Source organism: Thalassophryne amazonica, chromosome 2, assembly GCF_902500255.1.
Source record: "Thalassophryne amazonica chromosome 2, fThaAma1.1, whole genome shotgun sequence".
NCBI lineage: Eukaryota > Metazoa > Chordata > Actinopteri > Batrachoidiformes > Batrachoididae > Thalassophryne > Thalassophryne amazonica.
This window is the reverse complement of record NC_047104.1, coordinates 159,341,182-159,364,778: the sequence shown is the minus strand read 5'-3', so window position 1 is coordinate 159,364,778 and position 23,597 is coordinate 159,341,182. Positions and strand designations below refer to the sequence as shown.

The following is a 23,597-nucleotide window of genomic DNA, read 5'->3' as shown; positions in this document are numbered from 1 at the left end:
GAAAAATAAGACCAACCTGTTTTCAGGCCCAAACATTTGTTTGAGAAATAAAAATAGAACATTTTCCTATAAATAATTATGATGGCTTTTAGAACTAACAAATTTAATTTTAATGATCAACGTACGAGGTTGGACACATAAGAAATTATTAATAGTGACTGACCAGTATTTCACAGATCGCGCCTCTCCGTCCTGACCCCGCGGCTTTTTCCTCTCACACCTCGCTGCAGGTGTCTGTTTCCGAGTGACAAACACAGTTATGAGTAGTTGTTGGCGCTCTTTTTTCTTCTGGGCAAGAAGGTTCTTATAAACAGACACACAGAACACTTAAAAAAAAAAAAAAAAAAAAAAAAAAAAAAAAAAAAAGGCATGCAAAATTGGACTAAAACTCCGCGAAACTCCGAGGCCACGACAGATGAACCGCGTTATAGCGAGGGACCACTGTATTCTCTTTTCACGTCAATAATTCTTGACATGTGGATATTTGCTCGCTCAATTAATAAGACATGCCTAATCTGTCAGATTTCTTTATTTTTTAAATGTATTTCTGTATTTATTTTATTGTGACAAACGAATGGAGACGACACAACCTGATTGCAGCACGGGCGAAGGGAATGACAACACTACAGTTGTTATCAATTTCATTGTCTAAAATGATCACACCACATAAAGTTAAGCTCAGCGCTGCTCTGGCTCCAGGCTCTGGAGAAAAAGGCGAGCAGCGCTTTCCTTGCAGTCAGCGCTGTGGCCACGAATCGTGCTCGAGACCAACAATCCCACAAAAGCGGGATTTGTATTGATTATTATGTAGTACTAGAAGGAGACAGGGACTAGAAGGAGAGAGCATATTTCACCCATATTGGCCTCTCTTCATTGGCTTTCTGTTAATTCTAGAATAGAATTTAAAATTCTTCTTCTTACTTATAAGGTTTTGAATAATCAGGTCCCATCTTATCTTAGGGACCTCATAGTACCATATCACCCCAATAGAGCGCTTCGCTCTCAGACTGCGGGCTTACTTGTAGTTCCTAGGGTTTGTAAGAGTAGAATGGGAGGCAGAGCCTTCAGCTTTCAGGCTCCTCTCCTGTGGAACCAGCTCCCAATTCAGATCAGGGAGACAGACACCCTCTCTACTTTTAAGATTAGGCTTAAAACTTTCCTTTTTGCTAAAGCTTATAGTTAGGGCTGGATCAGGTGACCCTGAACCATCCCTTAGTTATGCTGCTATAGACTTAGACTGCTGGGGGGTTCCATGATGCACTGAGTGTTTCTTTCTCTTTTTGCTCTGTATGCACCACTCTGCATTTAATCATTAGTGATTGATCTCTGCTCCCCTCCACAGCATGTCTTTTTCCTGGTTCTCTCCCTCAGCCCCAACCAGTCCCAGCAGAAGACTGCCCCTCCCTGAGCCTGGTTCTGCTGGAGGTTTCTTCCTGTTAAAAGGGAGTTTTTCCTTCCCACTGTCACCAAGTGCTTGCTCACAGGGGGTCGTTTTGACCGTTGGGGTTTTTCCGTAATTATTGTATGGCTTTTGCCTTACAGTACAAAGCACCTTGGGGCAACTGTTTGTTGTGATTTGGCGCTATATAAATAAAATTGATTTGATTAGTATAATCAGGAAAGTGTTATTTATGTAACATATGCATTGATTTGTATAATGGCACTGTTTATCATGTTGATCAGTTTCATTGTTATGTGGATTCCAGCGCTGGTTCATTTTGGTGTATAATTTACACCTCTCGACCTGGTGTATATTTTCAGCGCAGCGTACGCCAACGACCACATTGATAAATGCCAAGTAGCGCAGCTGTTTTGGCGTACACCCCATATACGCTCAAATATCGCCGTACGCACGTTGATACATGATGCCCATTGTCAGTATTCTTAAGTGTATGAGTGAATATTTACAGAGCACCCTCAAATTTGAGATTCAAATCAATGATTTTGATCACAATAGTAAAGGAACTATTTTACGGAACAAGTTTTTTATGAACTCAGGACATGAATATAATATATGAGGAGGAAGCGTAGCCCTAAACAGAAGCCCCGTGTACACCGTCAACCCGTTCACATCTCTAACCGTTTTTTCCCCACTCGACGATACACTCGCCGAGGATCAACCTCTGGTTATTGGCGACTCTGTTTTGAGAAATGTGAAGTTAGCGACACCAGCAACCATTGTCAATTGTCTTCCGGGGGCCAGAGCAGGCGACATCGAAGGACATTTGAAATTGCTGGCTAAGGCTAAGCGTAAATTTGGTAAGATTGTAATTCACGTCGGCAGTAATGACACTCGGTTACGCCAATCGGAGGTCACTAAAATTAACATTGAATCGGTGTGTAACTTTGCAAAAACAATGTCGGACTCTGTTGTTTTCTCTGGGCCCCTCCCCAATCAGACCGGGAGTGACATGTTTAGCCGCATGTTCTCCTTGAATTGCTGGCTGTCTGAGTGGTGTCCAAAAAATAAGGTGGGCTTCATTGATAATTGGCAAAGCTTCTGGGGAAAACCTGGTCTTGTTAGGAGAGACGGCATCCATCCCACTTTAGAGGGAGCAGCTCTCATTTCTAGAAATCTGGCCAATTTTTTGGGATCCTCCAAACTGTGACTGTCTAGCGTTGGGACCAGGAGGCAGAGCTGTGGTCTTATACACCTCTCTGCAGCTTCTCTCCCCCTGCCATCCCCCTATTACCCCATCCCCGTAGAGACGGTGCCTGCTCCCAGACCACCAATAACTAGCAAAATCTATTTAAGCATAAAAATTCAAAAAGAAAAAATAATATAGCACCTTCAATTGCACCACAGACTAAAACAGTTAAATGTGGTCTATTAAACATTAGGTCTCTTTCTTCTAAGTCCCTGTTGGTAAATGATATAATAATTGATCAACGTATTGATTATTCTGCCTAACAGAAACTTGGTTACAGCAGGATGAATATGTTAGTTTAATGAGTCAACACCCCCGAGTCACACTAACTGTCAGAATGCTTGTAGCACAGGCCGGGGCGGAGGATTAGCAGCAATCTTCCATTCCAGCTTATTAATTAATCAAAAACCTAGACAGAGCTTTAATTCATTTGAAAGCTTGTCTCTTAGTCTTGTCCATCCAAATTGGAAGTCCCAAAAAACAGTTTTATTTGTTATTATCTATCGTCCACCTGGTCGTTACTGTGAGTTTCTCTGTGAATTTTCAGACCTTTTGTCTGACTTAGTGCTTAGCTCAGACAAGATAATTATAGTGGGCGATTTTAACATCCACACAGATGCTGAGAATGACAGCCTCAACACTGCATTTAATCTATTATTAGACTCTATCGGCTTTGCTCAAAAAGTAAATGAGTCCACCCACCACTTTAATCATATTTTAGATCTTGTTCTGACTTATGGTATGGAAATAGAAGACTTAACAGTATTCCCTGAAAACTCCCTTTTGTCTGATCATTTTTTAATAACATTTACATTTACCCTGATGGACTACCCTGCAGTGGGGAATAAGTTTCATTACACTAGAAGTCTTTCAGAAAGCGCTGTAACTAGGTTTAAGGATATGATTCCTTCTTTATGTTCTCTAATGTCATATACCAACACAGAGCAGAGTAGCTACCTAAACTCTGTAAGGGAGTTAGAGTATCTTGTCAATAGTTTTACATCCTCATGTAGACAACTTTGGATGCTGTAGCTCCTCTGAAAAGAGAGCTTTAAATCAGAAGTGTCTGACTCCGTGGTATAACTCACAAACTCGTAGCTTAAAGCAGATAACCCGTAAGTTGGAGAGGAAATGGCGTCTCACTAATTTAGAAGATCTTCACTTAGCCTGGAAAAAGAGTTTGTTGCTCTATAAGAAAGCCCTTCGTGAAGCTAGGACATCTTTCTACTCATCACTAATTGAAGAAAATAAGAACAACCCCAGGTTTCTTTTCAGCACTGTAGCCAGGCTGACAAAGAGTCAGAGCTCTATTGAGCTGAGTATTCCATTAACTTTAACTAGTAATGACTTCATGACTTTCTTTGCTAACAAAATTTTGACTATTAGAGAAAAAATTACTCATAACCATCCCAAAGATGTATCGTTATCTTTGGCTGCTTTCAGTGATGCCGGTATTTGGTTAGACTCTTTCTCTCCGATTGTTCTGTCTGAGTTATTTTCATTAGTTACTTCATCCAAACCATCAACATGCTTATTAGACCCCATTCCTGCCAGGCTGCTCAAGGAAGTCCTACCATTATTTAATGCTTCAATCTTAAATATGATCAATCTATCTTTGTTAGTTGGTTATGTACCACAGGCCTTTAAGGTGGCAGTAATTAAACCATTACTTAAAAAGCCATCACTTGACCCAGCTATCTTAGCTAATTATAGGCCAATCTCCAACCTTCCTTTTCTCTCAAAGATTCTTGAGAGGGTAGTTGTAAAACAGCTAACTGATCACCTGCAGAGGAATGGTCTATTTGAAGAGTTTCAGTCAGGTTTTAGAATTCATCATAGTACAGAAACAGCATTAGTGAAGGTTACAAATGATCTTCTTATGGCTTCGGACAGTGGACTTATCTCTGTGCTTGTTCTGTTGGACCTCAGTGCTGCTTTTGATACTGTTGACCATAAAATTTTATTAGAGATTAGAGCATGTCATAGGTATTAAAGGCATTGCGCTGCGGTGGTTTGAATCATATTTGTCTAATAGATTACAGTTTGTTCATGTAAATGGGGAATCTTCTTCACAGACTAAAGTTAATTATGGAGTTCCACAAGGTTCTGTGCTAGGACCAATTTTATTCACTTTATACATGCTTCCCTTGGGCAGTATTATTAGACGGTATTGCTTAAATTTTCATTGTTACGCAGATGATACCCAGCTTTATCTATCCATGAAGCCAGAGGATACGCACCAATTAGCTAAACTGCAGGATTGTCTTACAGACATAAAGACATGGATGACCTCTAATTTCCTGCTTTTAAACTCAGATAAAACTGAAGTATTGTACTTGGCCCCACAAATCTTAGAAGCATGGTGTCTAACCAGATCGTTACTCTGGATGGCATTTCCCTGATCTCTAGTAATACTGTGAGAAATCTTGGAGTTATTTTTGATCAGGATATGTCATTCAAAGCGCATATTAAACAAATATGTAGGACTGCCTTTTTGCATTTACGCAATATCTCTAAAATCAGAAAGGTCTTGTCTCAGAGTGATGCTGAAAAACTAATTCATGCATTTGTTTCCTCTAGGCTGGACTATTGTAATTCATTATTATCAGGTTGTCCTAAAAGTTCCCTAAAAAGCCTTCAGTTGGTTCAGAATGCTGCAGCTAGAGTACTGACGGGGACTAGCAGGAGAGAGCATATCTCACCCGTGTTGGCCTCCCTTCATTGGCTTCCTGTTAATGCTAGAATAGAATTTAAAATTCTTCTTCTTACTTATAAGGTTTTGAATAATCAGGTCCCATCTTATCTTAGGGACCTCATAGTACCATATTACCCCATTAGAGCGCTTCGCTCTCAGACTGCGGGCTTACTTGTAGTTCCTAGGGTTTGTAAGAGTAGAATGGGAGGCAGAGCCTTCAGCTTTCAGGCTCCTCTCCTGTGGAACCAGCTCCCAATTCAGATCAGGGAGACAGATACCCTCTCTACTTTTAAGATTAGGCTTAAAACTTTCCTTTTCGCTAAGGCTTATAGTTAGGGCTGGATCGGGTGACCCTGGACCATCCCTTGGTTATGTTGCTTTAGACGTAGACTGTGTTTCATAATTATTGTATGGCCTTGCCTTGCAATGTGGAGCGCCTTGGGGCAACTGTTTGTTGTGATTTGGCGCTATACAAGAAAAAAGTTGATTGAAGTTGATTGATTGAATATTCTTAAGTGTATGAATGAATAACAAAACAGCCTCATAATTGACATTCAAAGTAATTATAACTACTAAGTATGCATGAACAAGAGTTGTCATAGTCATCACAACTTCTTTTTTAATTTTATGATCAAACAGACTTTTTTTTTCCAATTATTTATTTATTTTTACTACCTAACGTTCTTGGCATTTTTTCCCACACAAAGTTAAACAATATTGATTAAGGTCTCTGTGCGTGTGTGTGACTGAGTGAGAGGCAGAGAGAGCACTTTTTCTAAGACTGTTTTTTTTTTTTAATGATCTGTGTGAACTTGGTGAGTCATGCAAACATCCAGTGATGGCAAACAGGGAAATAATTTGTCAGCCTTGTTCACTGTATTCTTCTCAGAAGCACCGCATTCAGTGCGAGCAAAGTTTTCCAACTGACTTTATATCACCAGCCAAACTAAGAGCAAACAAACAGTATAAAAAAAAAACAACAAAAAAAACGACTGGAGTGGAGGCGGTGACCAACACAACACGAGCCATTTTCAGCTCTGTCTTGTCAAATGCACTGCGTACATTATGAAACAAGTTCACCAAGTAACTTTAAATATCATACAAGCCAAATAGAGGCAAACTGAAGAAAACCTAAGGAGTGCTGAGAGAGCAACGTGAGGTAGAATCAAGCCAAGCCCAGAGAGAGAGATCAGTTCCTGTGTATGCGAGTGTGAGTCTGGGTGCAGAGAGATGTGTCTGTGTAGGGAGGGGTGGGCACTGTGTGTGACTGGCCAATCACAGAGCGTGAAGACAGTCAGTTACCCAATCAAGAGTTTCCTTCAGCTCGTTAAAAATGCTTTATCCGTATCAGATACTTGTCTGAAACGGGTATCCAGCTCAACCCTAAACTGAATGAACCTTTAATGTTTTCAACATTTTTTTAAATCATTTATCCACATACAGCAACAGATCCAGGCACAGGTGCTGTCAAAATAAATATAAAAATAGTTAAGCTAAAAGTTCTCCGTACTTTATTCTGGACTTGTTGATCAATCAATCAATCAATCAATTTTTTTTTTATATAGCGCCAAATCACAACAAACAGTTGCCCCAAGGCGCTTTATATTGTAAGGCAAGGCCATACAATAATGATGTAAAACCCCAACGGTCAAACGACCCCCTGTGAGCAAGCACTTGGCTACAGTGGGAAGGAAAAAACTCCCTTTTAACAGGAAGAAACCTCCAGCAGAACCAGGCTCAGGGAGGGGCAGTCTTCTGCTGGGACTGGTTGGGGCTGAGGGAGCTTGTTGATCCTCAACAAGCTTTTCTTTCTAAGCTGTACATTTTCCTTTTTTATGACTTGGTGCTGTAAATTTGCAGACTTTGTGATCCATTTTTAATCAGCGTGTGCACTGTATAAACTACTATAATATGATGGCAGACGAAGGAGTAAAAGCAGAAAGTGTCAAATCACAGCCTTTTGTGTCTGATTTAACAGGTGCATGTCAGGCTTCAGGAGGTCCAAGTCTGAGTACAGTGTGAAAAAATAAGCGGTCGGGCTTTTAATCAGGTAAATGACTCCGGTCCCACTTTCCTCATATTGGCAAGTGTCGGGGCACTGAAATTTAATTTGTACCTCTGTTACTGTGCACGTCCAGGTTGCTCAGGGTTTTTAATGGAAATACATTGCAATCGGACGGGCATTTTATCCAATGTGAGCGAAAAATCGTTAGTGTTATATATAGTGTTATTACATGGAAAGCAAAAAGGGGGGCAAATCTTAACCTCCATATGTGTTTATCAGCAACACACACAGATGCAACATAGAACTAATGGCAGCAAAATGCACATGCTTTTTGCTGGATCTTCATAGGGTCTGTGCTGCTCCTTTGTAACTTTTACAAACCCCAATTCCAATAAAGTTGGGACGTTGTGTAAAATGTAAATAAAAACAGAATACAATGATTTGCAAATCCTCTTCAACGTATATTCAATTGAATACACCACAAAGACAAGATATTTAATGTTCAAACTGATAAACTTTATTGTTTTTGTGCAAATATTTGCTCAATTTGAAATGGATGCTCAAAGAACACCTGTTTGCAACATTCCACAGGTGAACAGGTTAATTGGAAACAGGTGAGTGTCATGATTGGGTATAAAAGGAGCATCCCCAAAGGCTCAGCCGTTCACAAGCAAAGATGGGGCGAGGATCACCACTTTGTGAACAGCTACGTCAAAAAATAGTCCAACAGTTTAAGAACAATGTTTCTCAACATTCAGTTGCAAGGAATTTAGGGATTCCATCATCTACAGTCCATAATATAATCAGAAGACAGAGAATCTGGAGAACTTTCTACACCTAAGTGGAAAGGCTGAAAACAAACATTGAATGCCCATGACCTTTGATCCCTCAGGCAGCACAGCATTAAAAGCCAACATCACTGTGTAAAGAATCTTACCGCGTGGGCTCAGGAACACTTCAGAAAACCATTATCAGTTAACACAGTTTGTCACTACATCTACAAGTGCAAGTTAAAACTCAACCATGCAAATTGAAAGCCAAACATCAACAACATCCAGAAACACTGCCACCTTCTCTGGACCCGAGCTCATTTGAAATGGACAGACACAAAGTGGAAAAGTGTGCTGTGGTCTGATGAGTCCACATTTCAAATTGTTTTTGGAAATCATGGACATCGTGTCCTCTGGACAAAAGAGGAAAAAGACCATCCAGATTATTACCAGCGCAAAGTTCAAAAGCCAGCATCTGTGATGGTATGGGGGTGTGTTAGTGCCCATGGCATGGAACAACTTACACATCTGTGATGGCACCATCAATGCTGAAAGGTACATCCAGGTTTGGAGCAACACATGCTGCCATCCAAGCAACGTCTTTTTCAGGGACGTCCCTGCTTATTTCAGCAAGACAATGCCAAGCCACATTCTGCACGTGTTACAACAGCGTGGCTTCGTAGTAAAAGAGTGCGGGTACTAGACTGGCCTGCCTGCAGTCCAGACTGTCGCCCATTGAAATGTGTGGCGCATTATGAAGCACAAATACGACAACAGAGACCCCGGACTGTGAACAACTGAAGTCGTACATCAAGCAAGAATGGGAAAGAATTCCACCTACAAGCTTCAACAATTAGTGTCCTCAGTTCCCAAACGCTTGAGTGTTGTTAGAAGGAAAGGTGATGTAACACAGTGGTAAACATGCAACTGTCCCAGCTTTTTGAAACGTGTTGCAGGCATCCATTTCAAAATGAGCAAATATTTGCAGAAAAACATAAAATTTATCAGTTTGAACATTAAATATCTGTCTTTGTGGTGTATTCAGTTGAATATAGGTGAAGAGGATTTGCAAATCATTGTATTCTGTTTTTATTTACATTTCAGAGATGCGAAGTGTATGGCCAGCTTTAATGTGTAACTCTGCAGAGACTGGGTTGCTTCCTCGTAGCCGCATTTGAAATCCATATAAGCGTGGATCGTGGACCTAATGGGGCTCTTCTTTCTTTTTTCTTTTTCTTGAAGGATCGTATTGGGCGACCATCAGAAACGGGTATTATTGGAATTGTGGACCCAGAATGTCGCATGATTGGCTTACGCCCTGTATGATGGGTTGTTCAAGGTCATTCCATTGGACCGAGACAACCGTGAACTCAAAGCTTTCACATCCGACTGGAGGAGCTACAGGTTATCGACATACACTTCCTGCATGGCTGCCAGGCTCCAACTGTTTGCTTCATCTACCAGGTGCATTCACTTTGGCTTGCTTGGGGTTTGTTGGTTTAAGTGAAAAAGAGAAGTTTTGTTGATGAATGAATTTTATGTATAAATTCCTTTGTATGAATTATCAGCCCGGGACGTAGGCTTTAAGCAGAGGGTAACAGAGTCTGGTCTGCTTGAGGTTTCATTTTTTTCATTTCATTGCTTTTTATTTATATAGTGCCAAATCATAAAAAAGTTGCCCCAAGGCGCTTCACACAATAAATAAATCAGGCATCAGGAAAGACAACAAATAGTGCAATTTGTCAGCATTAAGCAACAAGAAAAACAGAAGAAATACCAAGGTGATCACTGGCCACCAGCCCAAGTGCCACCAAACACCCAGAATCTAGATAAAGTTAAGACCACGGCCTGCTCCATTTCCTAATAAATGAATTAAAAGATTAACTCATTGAGTGCCAACCATTTTCAAATTCAGCACATCCCAGTGCCAGGATTTTTCAGCATTTAGTGTTTTTTTTCAATACCCATAGAAAATTGAGTTCTATGTCCATGTCAACAACAAACATACCAAAAGAAACTTTAGACTTTCCTTTATCATCAGAAAAAAAAAAACGGTTGTTTGTACCTCTTTCCATTCTTTAGTAATTGTCTGCAGAACATGGGTGGGTATCACTAAAAATGATGATTTCTGACAAAAAACTGCGAAAATTGGCTTTTTGTGACAAGCAACATTTCAAGGAGAAAATGTCTTTGATTATAATTGTTTTTGCTTCAGTGACATCTCAGACATTATGAAAAGTGATCCTATTGTATAATGCACCAAAAAAAAAAAACCTGTCAGGGGAGGGACTCCGTCTGTCCTTTCCCTCTGGCTCCCGCGTATCGGACCTTTTTTTATTTTTTTCAAAACCTGAGGATTGAATCACGTGCATGAGCCTGTCGATTGCGTCATTTGCTTGTAAGCAGCCTTTCTGTGAGGTGTGTGTCGTGCGCTCGGCGTTTTTCATTCCAAGGAAAAAGACGGAACGACTGGAGCAGCGCAACTGCATAACAGTTTGACAGACAGCCAGGTGGAAACCAGTCGGATTAGGAGCGGTACAACCGTAAGACGTCCGCACAACGGTGGAGAGCGAGTCACGCTCTGGTCCACACCTCACACTGCTACCACCCACAGAATGGGTTCCCTTGTGATTACAACTCTAATTTTTTTTACACAAGCTAGCGATACCGCGTCTTTGGCACTGAGCGTTACTATCTGAAAAGACGCGTTTAAGTGTCAATGGCACTCAATGAGTTTAAAGCCTAGTAACATACTAAGAGGTTTCTTCCTCATTATCATCAGAGATAGTTTTTTTTTTCTTACCACTGTTGCCTGTGTTCTTGCTCTGGGGGTTAGTAAGGTTAGACCTTACTTGTGTGAAGCGCCTTGAGGCAACTTTGTTGTGATTTGGTGCTATATAATTAAAATAAATTGAAATTGAGTTGAACTGGAATTATAGGAGCCAGAACACACTCTTGACAAACACCGTTTTCATTGGGGAAAAACTCAGTCTCTTCCTCCACACAGCATTCACAGCATCTGTGTATAAGTTGGCTTTGATGTCCAGTAGCTTCTCTGGGGGTCCCACGAATTCTCAGGATGTCCCACAGAGCAGTCTGATCAACTGGAGCAAAGCTTTGCACAAAATCAACAGAGGCTGTAAAGAAACACTGCTGATACTCATGCTTGTGTTCAGTGGGTACCCGCAGAGTTAAATATGGTCAACAGTTCACTTCTTGGGGGTGACGCCAGACTGTTCTGGTTGCTGAACAGCAAGTAGTTGAAACTGAATCCTATTGAGAATGATCTTGCAACCGCCTTCCCTGGCACAGAGAGCAGTGTGATGCCTCTATATTGTTGCGATCCATACGATCACCCTTTCCACATCGGGATAACGAGACCTCTCTTTCAATCTCAAGGGATATGACACCTGTCTCCTAGATTGAAACAAAATTTTTTTTGCAATGCCAGGAGAACAGTATCTCTACCATCCTGGATGACCTCAGCTTCCAATGCCACACATCCTGGAGCTTTTCCCACCCTCAGTTGGTTCAGGGCTTTTTGGGATCTCACCAGGTTCACAGTTGACTGGAGAATCAACTTCCAAGAACCCTGGTGCTTATTCCAGTCCTTCCAAATATTGTGAATCCACTTGTTTCAAAGCATTGGATTCTTAGGAGAAACTAGGAAGTTCTTCTTTATCCCTGAGATGGTTTATTGAAGAATCTGTGGACACAGAAGTAATCCCTGGCATTCTTAGCCTTTTGTTGACTTCCTGAGTGTGTCTGTGCAGCTACAGCAGGCACACATTTCCAACAATCCCCTGCACAACCAGAATACAATATGGCGGATATGCTATCCCCTGTTGAAAAGTTTTAATGGCTGTGAATGGTTTAGTGTGTGCAGTTCACACATTTTAGGTGGAGGTTAATGTCTGACTTTTATTTCTTTGTGTCCAACTAATCTCTCCCCCCTTTTTAAACCCCCTCTTGTTTTTTCTTCCTTTTTTTTAATGTGGTGTAGATGTCAGATTCTGACGCCTGACACTTTTTTATTGAAGGCTCTGATATGGTTTGCAATGGAAGTTGTGCTGCTGAATGTTGTGCTGCTGTCAGGTCACTGCTGGTAAGATAAAATAAGATGATTATGATGCTGTCAAGCATCATTTGCTCCATAGATTATTGTTTGTGTGAGAGAATACTGGAATCAATATGCTCCTGATCCAGCGATGATTATGGGCATCCAAATTAATGGATATTTGACCTATTTTTCATTGGCATTATTAACAAAATATTTCTATATTGGTTCTCGTTAGTCTGGTGGCCCGCCAGGCATATGGTGGGGGTGGGGGTAGTTGTTCAGAGAAACAAGCACATGGATGCAAGCATAACCTGAGGTAACAGTGTGGGGCTTTATTGTGGTTGTGTGCATTCTTGCCAACGAATGTTGTCATCCTAATTAAATATCACAACAAATAGTGGAACTTTGTTTGGCAGCAACTATCACATAAGTAAAATGAAATGTTTCCTGCATAGAAAGAATTTTTTTAAAAATGTAACCTGATGAGATGTTTGTTGTAGGACCCACAAGGACGCCATGTGAAGACCTATGAAGTTTCTCTCAGGGAGAAGGAGTTCAACAAGGGCCCCTGGAAACAGGAGAATGTGGAGGCTGAGGCATCCATGGTTATCCCAGGTGATCACAGTGTACATTATTGTTCACTTCAGAAGTTCATAAATTAACCAAATTAAGTGGAAGAAGTAGATTTTAAAAAAATCTATTATTTATAATTATTAAAAACGACTAAATGCCAACTTATATATAGTCGGCACCATTAAGGCAATATGTTATTAATTTGAATCATACATTTCATACATCAAGAAAACATGATTGTACTTGCACAAAAGCAGGCAGACGTGGCCCTTTTCATGGACTTTTGATTTTTCTTCTTGACATTATTATTATTAATAATAAATTAATTATTATTCCCATTTTTATTATTTCAAATAAGTGTTTCTGTTCCGGACCATTTAAAAATACAAACTTCTGGTTTTGTTCAAAGACTTGCTACAGACTGAGTGTATATGATGCGTTTTTAAAAACAAGCAGGAGTGCCTTGGTGGTCACCAGACCAAGGCTTTGGAAAGGAAAGAAACTGATAACCACCTTATTTCATGAATAATTTCAATTCTTGCAAAATCCTTTCTGCAGTGTGTTTTCAACCGTGACAATTTTTAGAATGTTAAATAATCAGAAAGCACTGGTTTATTTCCCGGACTTGGCAGATTTCTTCACAGAAGTGCGCTCTCTCTCATGGACCCCATTCACTTTGCCTCGCTTGACCACCTACTGCGCTTTATTTCTGTTTTGCAGCTTAATTCATACCAAATCCTTTCCACAGTGTTGTGTCAAAGTTACGGTTTGGCAGTTGGGCAGTGCAGTCTCGTTGAGGGCAGGCACTAAAGGGGTAAAATACAACGCAGTAAGCCTACATCCAGGGACAGGCAAGCCCTTGTGTGTCTCCATCAGAAACATGGCACTTTCTGAGTTTTTGGGCAAATTACATGCAAAAAAAGTGAAAATGTAGAGAAAAATTGATGATGTGGTGGAAAGTGTACGTGTTGTGGTTTGTTTATGACCCGGAGCTCAAACATGTGGAAGCGAGTAACAGCAGCAACTCTGGCTGGCGACATGACCTCTATCTGTGTAAGCTAACACTTACCCCACACGACATCTTCCATTTGCCTCGTCTTCCCTTCTCTATTGGAACTGAAAAACTGCACTTTTTGCGACTGCTGCGGTGTTTTGCAACTGAAAACAAAACAGTACACTGTTTATCTGTGTGAAGTGATGTTGTGTTTGTGTTGCATAACGGCACGCTGTCCCTGGAAGTGGTCAAATACTGTGATATCACACAGGGGTTCAAACAAGACTGAGCTGCCCCATTGGGAGTGTTCATTGCTGGTGACTGACCGACATCATGATGTGCAGCCACCATCATGATACCAGGCCTCCTTGCTTTGCCCAAACACAAAAACGAAAATTCCATTAGCATTGCTAATGGAATTTTTGCCACAATGCCACCATTTTGAAGTCCCCAGTGACCTCCCATCCATACTCATCATAGTCAAAGCTTCCAGCAGATATTTGACACTGTAATCCTCCTTGAGATGCACTGAATGAGCCAAAGGAAGTGATGGATACTTGTTCCCAGTGTGCAGCAGCACAGCCTTCAGGCTTCTCTATCAATGAAGAGTCTCCACTCATTGGATTACATGCAGTTCCAATTGCATTGAAACAGTCCTGAAATGTCACAACAGCAGCACAAACTCTCTTCCTTGGCAAAGAAGCTAGAGAAAAGTTGGTGACGTTTTCTTTGGCTTGTTACTTGCGCACTTTTCATCCAACAAGTCCCACTCCTTCAGCCTTGAGATCAAACACTCAGCATTTGACTTTGTCAAACCAAGATCTCTGATGAGGTCATTTAGATCTCCTTGACTGGGAAAGTAAGGATTCCTCTCACAAACTGTATCTGTAATGTCACAGTCCACTTCACTGTGCTCCCCATCATCGGATTCAGTGCTTTCTTCTTCTGATGGAGTTTTCTTTCTGGAGGTGAAGGTACAGGAAGCTCAGCACTCTGTGGCACTGGTCCAATGGAACTGGAATGTCAGGATAAGGAATAGCAGGTGCATTGCTCTCTTTTCCCCTCTGTTGTTTAGGTTGTTTAATTTTCTTTGATTAAAGAGTGAAATATTCATGAACAAAGGAGATTCTTCAAACCTCTCTTGAAGGTTCTTGCTCAATCTGTACAAATGAGGAAGGTTTTCATAAATATAATTGCTTTATCAACATTGTATGATGTTTGAACCCTTTTGACATGATCACAAAAAGAAAAAATATGATGACCACAACTCTGACAAATGGACTTAACCTTTCCAGAAATTAGTACTGACCGCTCGGTGAATGTGAAAACTGGTTAATTTGCAACTTCAATGTCCTGACCACAAAACCAAAGTTTGGAGGTCAAGACCACTCTTTTCTCTTTTGATTGGTTGTGAAGAAATGGGAAATTGTGGTTTTAACCCAGGAACAAGACAAAAGTGAAAAGTTGTTAATTTGTGTAGTTTACATGGAAGAATGACAGTTTGGCTGTGCAAAAAGTTGGCTTTTTTTTTTTTTTTTTTTTTTTTACCTACCACCAGAACTAAATTGTCCTGTTTTTATACACTGCTGTGCAAAATGAAGTAAATTATAATTCTTGCTGTTAACACTGAAAATGACCAAGCCTAATGTCCTCATGTACAATCTGCCACTAATGCAGTACATGTCAGGAGGAATTCTGCTGTAACAACCAGCATGCTGGATTTAGTCCATGTGATTGCAGCATGATGAATGTGTACTTTGACTTGTAGCCAGACATTGCACATCTAAAAGACTGCAGCGAGTCATTTTGTGAAAAGTACAAGGTTATTGTTTGGTTGTGACTGTGACTTGGAAGCTAACAGTGAGGAATGTAATGACTGGATGTCTCTTATTGTGTCCCTTCAGAGGATCGTTGGGTACTGCTGGAATGACTCTGTCAAACAAATGGTTATTTAGGGAGACACCAGTGACTTGTTTCACTTCCTGAGAGGGAACATTAGGTTTGATATCTTGGCCATGTAGCGTGTAAAGGAGGCACCGGTGTTTAGTCTCCTACTCAGACTTGTGTTATGTACTGATAAGTTTATCGTGTCCTTCTCTGTCACCAGAGAGTGAAATGAAGGACAAATTGAAGTCATGAAGTGCTTTTTCTCTTTGGCTTTTAACACAGCTTGACACTGTTTTTTTTTTTGTGTGTGTGTGTGTGTTTTTGCTTTTAACTGTAACTTTTTATTTATTAAATTATTTTAACTTGCCTGTTTTTGTTGTGTACAGCGCTTTGGTTGTTGGTGCATTTTAAAGTGCTTTATAAATAAATTGAGATTGAGATTGTATTCAGTGATCTTTAAATACTGCTGTACAGGATCAGAGAATGTGGTCTCCCCATCACATTATGGTCTTTATACTAATCTGGACCAAAACCTCTTTTTAGGATTGTCCTGATAAGATAATATAAATACAATGTTTTTTTTCTTTGAAGAAACTGCATTGATTATTTTATGTGCTTGCATTTCAGTGCCAGAACCATTTGGGGGCGCTATAATCATAGGACAGGAGTCTATCACCTATCACAATGGAGATAAATACTTGGCTATTGCACCACCCACTATCAAGGTACCATACTGTTTCTGAGTGTTATGTTATCAGCCCTTGTGTTGTCATTGTTTGTTCAATGTAGGTTGTAATTGTGTTTTCAGTTAATTCAGAACTGCAATTTCAAGTGTAGAGGATACAGTCGAGTGATAAACAGATCACCTAATTTTTGTGTCATTCAGTCTCATAATTGAATAATTAGAGGATACAGCAGAAATATGAGTCTATAGATAGTTTTTTTAATGTAAAGTAGCCAAATCTGAGTGAAGCTACATAAAGAAAAGTCATTGTACTTGCACAAAGCAGGCAGACGTGGCCCTTTTCATGATGGTAATAATGATAGTGTTTATTATTCTGTGGGCCCTCTGTCTGTGGGATACTCTCTCATCATGCATTTTTTGTCTGGTCTCATTGTGTGTGGACTGATTCTTAGGAACAGTTTAAGCTGATAACGATGCTCAGTAAATCATCACCTCCTGGGTTGTAGAAAGGCTGATTAGGTTTACGGCTGTTCGGAGCATAAACGTGTATATATGTGGCTGAAGTGGTTTGTCTTGTGTAATTCAACAAATCTGTGATGATGCATGGCATCTATCTTCATATATACAACCTCTTGTGCAGGAAATGAGCTTATTAAATTTGTGGTAACTTATGCTCATAGATTTGTATATTTGTGAGGCAGAAATAATTTTCCTCGTGAACACAATGACTCTTGAACAATAATGGCAGACATGTGCCTACATGTTTTGTACCTTGCTGTTTTTGTTAGTTACATGAATGTGATGACAAATCTTGATGTATACATCCGGCCTGTTAAGTGGTGCCGGGACATTAGGCCCTTCAACTGCATGCTGTTTCCTGTGTTTTTATTTATTTTTAACCCAGGATGCATTGCCAGTTTAATCTGTTTCTGTGGTGGACGTGCGCAGATGCTGCTCATTACTGCACTCACCATCTCACAGTATCACCTCAGGGCCCTGCTGTCAATCACCCTGCCAGACTCCCAATCCGTAGCTGTTTCCTAAAACTAGCCATGTCATTTTAGCTTGTCTAGTCACTGGAGTCCTCAGCACTGAGACACCTGGATGCTGGGTTGAGCTCAGAAAAACTGAGCTACATAACCAAAGTGTTACTTGACAGTCCCTCATGATACAAGTAGTACCCAGTTCGCCTGGGTCTCCTTAACTTACTGCTCATTTAAATGAAGCCTAGGTTTCTGCCAAGGTGGGTGAATTTCTTGAGTTCATTACTCCCACAGATAACTGACACTGCTGACTGCTGAGGCCAGAGACATGGCATAGATTCTCCTGATGATTAAAAAAAATAAGCTCAGTAATCTATCTTTCAAAGTTGATCCATTATTTGAGTGCCAAATATTGTAAATACCAAATTTGAGTTTTATGCTTCCATTCAGAGCTGATTTATTGCTTTCTAAATATGCAAATGCAGGTTCAAAATTGGTTCACACCATGTTATGGTACCCTACTTTGCAAGTTATTTTCACTATGAAGGCATTTGAGCTAGATAAAAAATTGACATAAAGGTTATCAATAAGCTCTCCACAAAAAATGATGAAGTGGCTGAGCACTTGACCACATGATCAACTCATAAAGAGACTGGAAGCCTATTTTTGACATTCTGCAATCATGTTCGATTTTCAAGAGTCAATACTTCAAAAACCCTTCAAGTTATGACCACAGTGTTTTACACACATATAACTAGTACCCCAGATATGTGTATAATATGAAGAGTATCCATCGAATCCCTTCTTTAGTACAGCTCTTTGAAATGTTGGACGAATGGACAAACTGCCATTTTTGTGATGCTACAGAATGAAAAATTAGTGCTGTATCCCATTTTTGAAATTTACTACTGTATCCGGGGTGACTAAATAGGGTGTATTCCAAATTTGATCTTTATATTTGTATTTTTAGCTGAGATAATGCCTTTAAAAAAAAAAAAAAAAAAAAAAACCTCAATGCATTTGCGAGTGAAAAATGGGATTGTGGGTCCTCTATTAAAAAAAAAAAAAATTATATCTAAAAACTACTTGGAATTAAGCAGAAAATATTTTGCATGTGTTCATCAGATATATGTGGGTAACCCTAAACCCCTAACCCTAAAAAAAAAAAAAAGATAATCCGAGTCGGTGACCCGGGAAGATTTTTTCCCATGGAATGACTGTAAATACAGTCCATTGGACCATTTTTACACACACACACACCCACACACACACACACACACACACACACACACACACACACACACACACACACGCATTTGACTGTTATAATATAGATAATACTTCATAAACTTGTTGTCGGCTCTCCACAGTGTTTTATTTAGCCCCAGCAGGTATGGAAGTTTTTTTCCCTCATTGTTAATGTTTTCAAAATCTTGTTGCCTGGTCGAAATCTGTCGATAGTATTCACCTCTGATGTCTTGGTACAGTTGGCAGGTGGTTCTTTCCTTCTTCAGCATTTATTTAACCAGATAATAAAAACCCATTGAGATCAAGACCTGGCCAAGAAAGGCAAGGAGCACATGGCACACAAGACAAACCAAGTAACAAAACAACACAACCACTAGGGCTATATATTTAGTCACATCCCTTGTGATACGAAGCAAGGTGGGGCTGTTGCTCTTATTTATAATTCTAGGTTTAGCTTATTAGCTGTTGGGGGTCACAAATATAACTCGTTTGAGCATCTGATTCTCTGCTTTGCTCAGGATATTACACTTTGCCAAGGTCAGAAGAATGAAAATTAGCCATATTATTTTGTCATGTATATAGGCCTCCTGGCCCATATTCTGAATTCTTAGATGAGTTTGGTGTGTTCATCTCTAACTTCTCAACAAGTGCAGATAACATTCTGATCATTGATGACGTTCATATAAATAAGCCTTCTGATCCCTTCTGAAGATCATTTATGGAAATTGTGGATGCATTAAGATTTCGGCAATGCATTCAGGTCTCGACGCACATTAGTGGAAATACCCTGGATTTGGTTCTCACATGTGGTATTGCTGTCACGAATATGACATCATGCCTCTTACATCAGTGGTGTCTGATCACTCACTTATTAAGTTTACAGTTTCGCTGCCGTGTTTAGTGGAACAACAACCTTATATATCATTACAGCGATGCATCAACTCCTCAACTAAGACTGAACTCAAAGCTAGACTGCCTGATGTCTTAGCTTCACATTTGACAAATACCCAGTCAGTAGACAGACTTGTGGATAGTTTAAACTCAGTGCTCAAAACTACACTCAATATGATTGCGCCACCTTTGTTAAAATTGTGCCCCTCCCAAAAACACAGTCACCTTGGTTCAGTGATTACTTGCGTGACTTCAAGCATAAGGCTAGAGGTCTAGCACGGAAATGGCGTCATTCAAAATTAGAAGTATTCCACCTTGCGTGGCGTGATGCTATCTTAAGCCTGGTTCACACGACAGGATTTTAAAATTATCTTGAGGTTTCCAAAACCTGAGAGACCATACACGTGAAGATAAAAATCATAGCTCTAACAGGTTTGGTGGTACAGTGTGTGGTGTTCAGCCACACGGTAAGAACAAACACCACACACGAACAGATTTCCACACGAACGTTCTCAGGTCAGACAGGAAATTTCGCAAAATCTCTTGAGATTAAATATGACTTCAGAGTAAACAAACAGAGGTACTTTGTGGACTACCTGCTGGTTAGTAAGACTGTGCCTATCACCAGATTTGAAAAGTGGTAAATCTTAGCTACCTTCATTTATCCGGAAATACACCAGTGTTAAAAGACAAATTAAATATCAATTTTAACGGGCTACTAATGCAATGAATTGTCTTTAATGATTAAAAATATCTAACCCGTCACTATCACAGGAATATTTACTTTTAATTTAAACACAGTAGTAATATCATTCTCACTCATTTCACCAAGATAAAAAGATTGCATGACTTTGCTTTCCCCTTTCCAACTGTCTTTATTTTGCAAAAGAAAAGTTTTAGCTAAATTTGGGCCAACATTAACAAAAATGAATTAAATTCATCAGCCATTTGTAATGCACTTTTTTCAACATTCTGTTCATTTGTTAAATACGATGGCAAACTAAAGCTCCTTTTAGTGCCAATTACATCCCTTAACACTTTCCACATTCCTTTAATATTATTTTTGTTTTTCATTAACAAATTTGTATAATACTCTTTTTTTTTTTTTTTTTTTTGCATGCCTGATTATAGAAGTCAGTTTGTTTTATAGGCCTTATATCGCTTTTCAGTGTTTAATGTCCGATAAAGCTTATTCATTTTTTTTTTTTGCAGGATTTTAATATACCTTTGATATCCAAGGTTTATCATTACATCTTGTTTTAACTTGCAAGTTTTCAGGGGGCAATATTGATTATATAACCATAAATACTTTTGTAAAAATAACTGATAGGCATTATTTACATCATTAGTATTATACACACTGTCCCAGCGTTCCTTTTAAAAGGTCATTCTTAAATTTGTTTACTCTTTCTTCAGATCTAACTCTAACCACTTTAGTATACTTCTCTGTTTATTTTTAGTTCACATGAATGTGTTACAAATACTGGTAAGTGATCTGTGATGTCATTTCTCAAAAGACCACTTTTAAGTGTTTCCTTGGACATTTATAAAAATATTATCTATCAGTGTGGCACAACTTGAAGTTACACGACTTGGCATGGTAATAGTTGGATAAAGGCCTTTACTATACATTAAATCCAAGAAGTCAGAGCTACTTGTATGATTTGATACGTTTAAAAGATTTATATTGAAGTCACCGCAAATTAAATACATTTTATTTTCATTGACCCCAGATTGCAGTAAGAATAAGAATAATGCACATTGACTGTCATACTGGTGCAGTTTGAGTGCCACCTGAGGTCTGGATGGAAGCCAAGAAAGGTTAAAGATATGGCAGAATGAGTGCTGTAGTTTGCTATCTGCTGAAAACCTGTCATGTCTCACTGCTGGAATTCGAATGACATCCATCCCATGAACTGATTACATGTAAACCACGGTCCCCTGACTATCGCAATGCTATAGTTCATGTGATTGTGTGTGATCAGATTATTACAGTCATGAGATCACTGACATGCACACTCTGAACCGTTAATCCCAGTAATAGCCACCATTCCGCGGCACATCGTAGTACACCCATGATTGGGGGACTCTGGCTTACATACATCAACCCATATATGGATATAATACGAAATCCAGAGGAGAGGTAAGGCAGGTCCTGACATTAAAGCATTACACAGTGGCTGCACCCCCCCCCCCCTCCCCACTCTCCAGGAAATCAGCTGTTGAGCAGACAGCGGGATGCTCCGCCGTCCAGACAGGCTCAGGCACGAGCAACATGGAAGAGGCATGTGCTGTCGGCACTTGACTGACGTAACCATGCTCCCAGGATGACAGGGATTTTATCACAGGCTGCTACCTGCTGTTGACTGTTCCAAAGGTGACCTTCTATTTTATTTATATTGTAATGGCTTGGCAATACAGTTGGACCGTTATTACCCTAAAGAGTTCGATGATGTACATGTCATAATATGTGTATTATAGCTGTGACACGTCGTTAAGTTGTGTTGTGGCATTGCGGCACATCTGCATGTGGTGTTACAGCTATGATGACCATAGATATTTACATACATTATCTGACCTATGGGAAGGAGTGATAATGTGTCTGCAATATACGTTTATTAGGGATATGAGGCCCCGTTCAGCTCTACGCACTGCTCCACGTCGCTGAGATGCATCAACATAACAGTCGCAGTGACATACAGTGCTTTGGTTTGATTACACAATGTTCATGGGTTAAAGTTCTCCATCACCATGATGGATTTCCATCATTTGGAAAATTTAACCACACATATGTGCGCGCACGTTGTGTCATGCGTGTTTTGGGGCCGAAATATGACACTGTCACGGTCAGAGCAACATTCCATCTGCTCTAATCAAAGTAGCAGGAATGTCAGCGTGGATAGCACTGCACTGCGGAGGAAGGGACCGTGTGAATTTCACTCCTCCCCGCACTGTTCACTGCTTGCCATAAGCCATGGTCCTGTTGGTCGGGCCTTAGTACATGGGCCGGCCCGGGCTCAGCCCGAAAGAGCGACGTGGGCCCGCCCTCCTATGGGTTCACCACCTGCAGAGGGGGCCATGGGGGTCGGGTGCAGAGAGGATTGGGTGGCAGTCGAGGGCGGGTGGCCCGGTGGCCCGGTCCATGCTCACAGCCCCTGTTGGGACATGGAATGTCACCGATCGCTGGGGGGAAGGAGCCCGAGCTGTGCGGGAGGTTGAGAGATACTGACTAGAGATAGTCGGGCTCACCTCCACGCACAGCTTGGGCTCTGGTACCCAACTCCTGGAGAGGGGCTGGGCGCTTCATTTTTCTGGTGTTGCCCACGGTGAGAGGCAGAGAGCTTGTGTCGCATTGCTTATTGCCTCCCCAGCTCAGTTGCCATGTGTTTGGAGTTCACTCCGGTGAATGAGAGGGTCGCGTCCCTACGCCTTCGGGTCGGGGACAGGTCCCTCACCGTTGTCTCGGCCTATGGCCGAGCGGCAGTGCAAAGTACCCGACCTTCCTGGAGTCTTTGGGAGGGGTACTAGATAGCGCTCTGACTGGGGACTCCATTGTTCTCCTGGGGGATTTCAACGCCCACGTGGGCGGCGACAGTGAGACCTGGAGGGGGGTGATGGGGAAGCACGGCCTCCCCGATCTGAACCCGAGTGGTGTTCAGTTGTTGGACTTCTGTGCTAGTCACAGTTTGTCCATCACGAACACCATGTTCGAGCACAAGGGTGTCCATAAGTGCACGTGGCACCAGGACACCCTGAGCCGGAGGTCGATGATCAACTTTGTAGTTGTATCATCTGACCTTCGGCCACGTGTCTCGGACACTCGAGTGAAGAGAGGGGCAGAGCTGTCGACCAATCACTACCTGGTGGTGAGTTGGATCTGCTGGGAGGGGAGGAAGTCGTCAGACCTGGCAGGCCGTATCGTGATGGTCTGCTGGGAACGACTGGCGGAACCTTCTGTCAGCGAGGTCTTCAACTTCCACCTCCGGGAGAGCTTCTCCCAGATCCCTTGGGAGGTTGGAGACATGGAGTCCGAGTGGACCATGTTCTCCACCTCCATTGTCGATGCGGCCGCTCGTAGCTGTGGTCGCAAGGTCTCTGGTGCCTGTCGCAGCGGCAATCCCCGAACCCGGTGGTGGACACTGAAAGTAAGGGATGCCT

The 23,597-nt window shown here is 41.0% G+C and overlaps 1 protein-coding gene and 1 long non-coding RNA gene across 2 annotated transcripts in view; one reads left to right on the top strand and one right to left on the bottom strand.

Annotated features, from left to right (window-relative positions):
- Positions 1 to 23,597, top strand: part of ddb1 (damage-specific DNA binding protein 1) — a 260,804-nt gene that overhangs the window by 28,179 nt on the left and 209,028 nt on the right. The gene's annotated exons all lie outside the window — the stretch shown is intronic.
- On the bottom strand, positions 4,542 to 15,221 carry LOC117501324. Its single transcript, XR_004558010.1, has 3 exons — positions 15,075 to 15,221; positions 6,733 to 6,741; positions 4,542 to 4,552 (listed from the first exon to the last, which is right to left on the bottom strand). It is a non-coding gene; the product is annotated as an uncharacterized LOC117501324 (long non-coding RNA).